The sequence below is a fragment of the Bidens hawaiensis genome, unplaced genomic scaffold, assembly GCF_021521415.1.
Source record: "Bidens hawaiensis isolate Kalapana, Puna unplaced genomic scaffold, B.hawaiensis_p1.1 tig00038329_1, whole genome shotgun sequence".
Taxonomy (NCBI): domain Eukaryota; kingdom Viridiplantae; phylum Streptophyta; class Magnoliopsida; order Asterales; family Asteraceae; genus Bidens; species Bidens hawaiensis.
In genome coordinates this window covers 26,787-33,673 of record NW_027496731.1, presented here as the reverse complement: position 1 = coordinate 33,673, position 6,887 = coordinate 26,787, and the positions used below count along the sequence as shown (strand labels likewise).

General features: G+C 34.2%; 1 pseudogene across 1 annotated transcript; it reads right to left on the bottom strand.

Annotated features, from left to right (window-relative positions):
- Positions 1-202: 202 nt before the first annotated feature.
- Positions 203-1,941, bottom strand: LOC143590268 (molybdopterin synthase catalytic subunit pseudogene; annotated as a pseudogene). The gene is made up of 2 exons (XR_013145447.1): positions 1,814-1,941; positions 203-1,005 (listed from the first exon to the last, which is right to left on the bottom strand). The product of XR_013145447.1 is annotated as a molybdopterin synthase catalytic subunit pseudogene (transcript).
- Between the last annotated feature and the right edge of the window lie 4,946 nt (positions 1,942-6,887).

The window sequence follows — 6,887 nt, the reverse complement described above, 5'->3', positions numbered from 1 at the left end:
TTAGGATCAGTTAGTAACCGGTTAGGATTGGACCAGTTAGTAATCGGTTACGAAATCGGGTACAAACCGGTTAACCTAAGTACACTTTTAACCCAATTACCCTAAACCAAAAAAATAATCTAAATTAGCAACAACTAACAAAACCGAAACTAGAAGTGCCGAGCTCGAATGATCAAGGGCGAACGATTAATGATTTTCTTGATCACCAGCCGAAATCAGTCAACCAAGTATGGGTCAATTGATTTCGCTACAATAACCTTATTTTCTTTATTGTTATCATAATTATTGCCGATGTAAGTTTATAACCAAACATGAATCATAAATGTTTATTGTATATCATGCCCACAATACCAAAATACAAAGAAGATAACTAAAAATAACTCATAATAATTCTAGACAATTATGCTTTAGATTCATCATCTTCCACCTTCACCTTACGCCCGCAACAACCCTTTTTCACACCTTCATCAACCTCGACCTTCGTTTTCGGTTTGCAACAAACCCGAGCCTTCCAAATATCCCCCCTCCTCTCAAGAAACTCCGTATTTTCCTTCCACACTTCACCGTTTGAATAAACCTCTTTCTTCCATATTGGAACCGATGCTTTGATCTCATCAATCACAAACTTACACGCATCTAACGCATCAACTCGATGAACAGATGAAACCGCAACAAAAACACTCGTTTCACCTACAGACACGGGCCCCAGTCGGTGGGCCACAGCAATGGCGTTAACGTCCCACGAGGATCTTGCTTGTGAACATATGGATTTTAGACAACTAATAGCCATTGGAATGTACGCTTCATATCGTAACTCGACTACGGTTTTTCCATCAAACGTGTCACGTGTGTTCCCATAGAACGTTGCAATAGCGCCGCATTTTGGGGATTGGACATAGTTTGTGTATTTGTTGAAGTCGATCGGGTGGTTTTCTTCCAAGATTTCTAATAAGTTCTTTTCGTTTTCATCGGCCATAATCGCTTGTTTATGACACAAAGTTAACTCTGCAGCAGATGTCAACAAGGCCAAACATGATGGCATAACATTTATCAGTCACAAATAGTCTCCTATAGAAGATAAGCCTGGAAAAACCGGTAATAGAGGGTTCGGGTCGAAGCATGCCGCTTAGAAAAAGGTTCATTTTGGTTTGGGTCAAAATGGGTTCGGTTGACCATTCTACAAAAAGTATCAAAGAACTAAAATAACCCAAAATAACCCGAAACCTTACGATAAAAGTCCATATGAACCCAAACTTTATTAAAAGATAACAAGCAAGAAAATTATGTTAATATCAACAGTCCATTAGTTGATTCTATAGTTACAAAGATACTTGTAAAATTTTGAGATCCTAAAATTGATAATTGATATGAGTTATTTAATTTCAATACATATGAAACTCATGGAGGTAAATTATATAACCCGCTTGGCATGTTCGACCCGTTAGAGATAAAAACATAATCTAATTAACGGTGTCATAAGTAAACGGGTCGAAATTGCCACCTCCGCTTAATCAATTTGTTCACTTGAACAGTTAATACCAAAGAGCTCCTAATAAACCAAAAAAATATATGTGAGTGACATTATTATTATGCTTATAAAATTTTGGGGGATTTTATAAAAATCCAATTATTTATCATAATAACATCATCTAGTTAAGAACAAAATATAATTAGTGTTCAAGTGTTAACAAGTGTCATGGTGCATAGAAGATTAATTAACCTGATGAACAAACCCTAAAACAGTAACCAATTGATACAGAGGATGAAGAACAAGGATTATTAATTGAAAATAATTAAGGCTTTTAAATTATACCTTTGGAACACTCAAGATATGATGATGATGAACTGGTTGACTCAAACTCAAGCTACTTACTTCCGAACCAGAGATGGGGTTTGACCCTTTGACTTATGTAAGTTAGTAGAGACTCACGTGTGTTCTTTTAGCATTTTAAGATAACTAGGCCTTTTTTAGATTTTATTTTACCCAATTTCACTTGATGCTCTTAAAAATTATTAAATATATAAAAAAATAGACAGAATTACAAATTTTGTCCTTTAAAATAAGACGAATTACGGTTCGTGTCCTTTTCTAAGTTTCCTTGCAGGCGGTGTACTTTAAACATTTTTTTCCTGCACGTTATGTCCTTTACGCTAACTGGGTTAGAAAAACTCAGTTAAATACCCTCACATGAGGCGCATGTGAGGGTATTTTTGTCTTTTCGTCTTTCTGACTCCATACTCTTTCCACTGTTCCTCTTTCTCTCTCTAATCTAAACCACCGGAAAGCTGCTCTGCTTTCTCCGGTGATAACTAACTCCGGTAATCCAAGCTCAGATTGATTCATCATCATAGCCTTTATCATCTAAATGAGATGATTACAGGGCTGCCACCCGCCACCACAATACATGGCCAGAACGTCGCGGCAACGGCAGTGAAAACCCCATTTTCTGTACTTTTTTCCACTGTACAAATATATAAGTCAACATGACACCACCAAACCGCTGCCACCTAGGGTTGCAAAATTGAACCCAGCAACAGTAGGGTATTATGAAGTGTGACACCGGCAACGAATCCTCAACACTTAACCAATCGAGGCTTAGTCCATTCGACAGCTGCAACATCCGTTGCCACACCAAAAATAGAGTCATCAAAGCCATATCATAAACCGCAAATGCTTCTCAATCTAACCCAACTCTTAATCGAGTTTCAGTCTGCTCAACAACTGCAACTAATGCCATATGCATCAACCAACTCATATAATTGAACAAGACCGAATCGTAATTGTACCATAATCAAACCAAAGACAACAATGTCTTACTTGACCGATCGAGGCCTGGTCGGTTCGACAGCTGCAACGTAAGTTGCCAGGCCAAAAATCGAAATCCACCTCCCTACCATACCTCCGCAACCACCACACTACCGCCACCAAGGGTTTCGAAATTGAACCCGGCAACAGCACAGAAATGATCGATGGAAGCGAGAAAGAGGTTCGCATCTCAGGATCTCTCTTTTAATCGGATCGTACTTACGATCTAGGGCGTTTAAGAACTGGAACAATTTTTGTTTAGCCCTAATTTGGGAATTAGGGTTTGAGAGTGATGAGTGAAGTAATTAGTGAATTAGGGTTTTGTACAGAAACAGAAGCTTAAGATCTGCAAAATGAAGAAGAAGAAGTTGTTGCAGGGTAGGCAAAAAGACCAAAATGCCCTCACATGCGCCTCACGTGAGGGGATTTAACTGACTTTTTCTAACCCAGTTAGCGTAAAGGACAAAACTTGTAGGAAAAAAAAGTTTAAAGTACACCGCCTGCAAGGAAACTTAGAAAAGGACACGAACCGTAATTCGTCTTATTTTAAAGGACAAAATTTGTAATTCTGTCAAAAAAATAAAATAATTTGTGTCTTGAACCAAAAAAATTTGCGCCCGGCCCAGAGTGGGGTCTAGGCTGAACCTGGTATTAATCGCGCAACTTATTAAAAATAACACGATACTATTAACAACCTATTTCGAAAATATAATATAAGTGTGCGCGATTCCGTTTGGTTCGGTTATTAGTATTAACCGAACCAAACCGATCGGTTATCGGTTAGGTTAATTTCTGTTAATAACCGATATAAAAAAGGGCTAAAATTTTGCTTAAAAAGACATGAAATGAAGGTATAACTATATGAAATGAAGGGATAAATATATGAAATTGAAATATTAGTACATGAAATGGAGATATACATGCATGAAAATGATAGTACTTAACTATCAATACGTATAATACATGAAACAGAGGAAAAAATGCTGGAAAATATGGAAAAAAAAAAAAGAAGAGTACGGTTAAATTCGGTTACTTCGGTTCGGTTACGTCGGTTTTCAGTTTGGTTTCGGTTAACGATTCAGTTATTCCTTACCCCTAATACAAAATAATCACATAATATATACTGAAACTTGTAAACATATATTTACACACTACCTCGCTGCCCATAAAAGGGAACACACACCATTATATTACTAACTCGAGTTGCTTTGTATATTTTACATGCATTTAACCTTTTGTATTTAATCTAACCTCCATATTCTAAAACAGTAGGTTTAAAAAATACACACTTAAGTTCTGAAATAACAAGTGGAACTTTACATGGTAAGAAAAGCTTTATTGAATTTTGAGTTGGGATGTTCATGATCAAGTGTATCAAGTATTTATTTTCTTGATGAAAAAGAAGAAAAGTATATCAAGTATTTTTTTTTTCTAAGAACAAGAATTAATATCAAGTGTCATAAATGCAAACAAATTTCTTTCTCTCAAAAGATATAAAAAAAAGGAAGTTTTTTGTTTCATATATACACATTCTCTAATTACTATGCATATATAATTTATATCATATATATAATGCTAGAAAACAAAATGATTGCATATTTATTAATTTTCTTATAAAATCAGTATGTATTTTACATGTTTGTGTATATATACACACACATAAATGTATGAAGTAAGCTAATTAAGAGACAAAATCACAGAAAGAAAAAATGAGGAACACACAACGAACTTTGATTTTGTTCATGTTCATTGCCATTATATCGATTGGTTAGATATATGTTTTTATCTTTTATGCATTTATGATTCTAAGTCTTGTATTTCATCTAATATTTTACTTACTTAAATTATCTGTTTAGGGGCGTGGGCCGAAACAGCAACGATAAATCCGCCAATTCTCTGGTGCAGGAAGGGTTCTCATTGTTGACCATTAAATAGACGTGAGATTTGTTTTATTACAGGCAGAATATGTGATGATCACTGTCATGATCCTGATAAAGATCTAGTAAAGAGACATGATAATTTTAATGGAGAAACAATTATTTTATAAGCCCTTATGTGATTATTATATTTGAAATATATGATAAGAAATGTTATTTTTGTTTGAAGTATACCAAATGGAGGCAATATTTCTATCTATATACATAAAATGTTGTTATATTATGCTATAGTTCACACTAGTGTGTTCCCTTTGCGCGTTGCCTGAGGAACTCGATAACGGGATCGAGTTTTTAAAGTAAATATACAAACATATTATAACGACCATCACTTTGATAAAAAATTATATTCATCTAAGTATAAAAAATGGCTTGTATCAGTTCAGCTCATTACAGTATCAACGTGAAACTGCACTCCTTATATAGCTTACCAAAACAAAATAAATTATATTCTACTGCAAACACAATTCCGTATTCAACGAAACTTATATACTTTATTGTGAAAACACATTTGTTTTAACGACGCGACATAGATGAAATAAAGATGTCGTAACGACATACTTAAAAATCTAAAAAAAAACTTCGTATGGTGGTCATAAAATAGATCAGTAACTTAAATATACATATATAATAACAAACTAGGGCACATATTAAAACCATAAATACTTCAGGAGCAAAATTAACAAAGTTTAGCGAAAGAGAATGTTTGAGATCAAATTAAAATAATTTAAAACTTTAAGATCAAATTAAAATAATTTAAAAGTTAAAGGACTAAAAGTGCAAAAGTTTGAAGCTTAATGTAGCAGTTTATGTTTCCTTTAATATATAGTATAATATTTTTTTAAAATACGTAATTCTATAATCCCATTAAGGCAACTACCTGTTTATGACATGTTTAACATACATGAATTCGAAAGTGAATACGTTGTTGTCTCACGCATAAAATATGTTATTCCGTCAACCTATTTAATATATGTTTGGGTAAATAAGTTACATGAGTCGAGTTTGAGTTACATGATTTTAAGTATGCCTAAGTTAAAACTGATGTCTTTAACCATATATAAGTACGAGTCATGTGCGGCTCCTGATAACCCTAATACTACCCTAAAAATTAATGAGTTCGAAATTCGGAAAAAAACTTAATGTTGTTATGTTTTTTTTTCTACCGGAGACCATTGAGAGCCAATTTTTTAAAACTTGCGACCATCATTGGGAATAAACTAAGTTGAAGTTATTATCACTCAATAACATTTACTTGAGGTTATTATTATTTAATTAAAAATAAATAAGAAATACAATATTTTTTTTAGTATAATTATAAAAAATTAAAAATGAAGATAGAGAACAGACTTATAATGCTAATAATACATTTTCTACTTTTAGTATTACCCACTCACAACCAATTATATCAATATTAGCTAGAAGGAAATTTATATAACCAAATTACGGTTGGGTTTGGTTAACAATTCATTTCAGTGGTGAATCACCCATCCATCCATCCATCCATCCATGCATGCAAATTAGGGTTTGTTTGGATGGATTCGGTGATAATAATGCCAGACTATTATTACTTGTACGTACCAATCGAAATCCAAGAGAAAATCATGAAGAGACTCCCAGTCAAATCCTTGATTAAGTTCCGATCTGTCTCCAAAACATGGAAGTCTCTCGTCGACAACTCTCATTTCGTTGCTTCATATACCCGCCATAACCAACTTATATTAGTTAAATATGTTAACAATAATAATAATATGAAACCCAGATATGTTTCAATTGTTGACGATGATACATTCCCTCATAGAGGAGTTTTCTTGTATCCGTTCCATTTTGTGGTTGACAATAGCAAAACAATCGTCGGATGCTCTCATGGCCTTTTGTGTTTTTATAAAGTTGGATCCCCGGCTTTTATTTGGAACCCGAGTATTAGAAGAGGGTTTCTTGTCGATGTCCCTATTATCATACCCGGGGGTATCTTTGTGACGTCGTTTTAGGTTTTGGGGTTTGTCGTGAGACTAATCAATGAACTTAAGATTGTCAAGATTACATGCACTGATACTTTAGGTTGTGATTCCAAAGATGGTGCAACTCAAGTTGAGGTCTTGACAATATTAACAACCACACGGGCTTGGAGTTGGAGAAGCGTACGA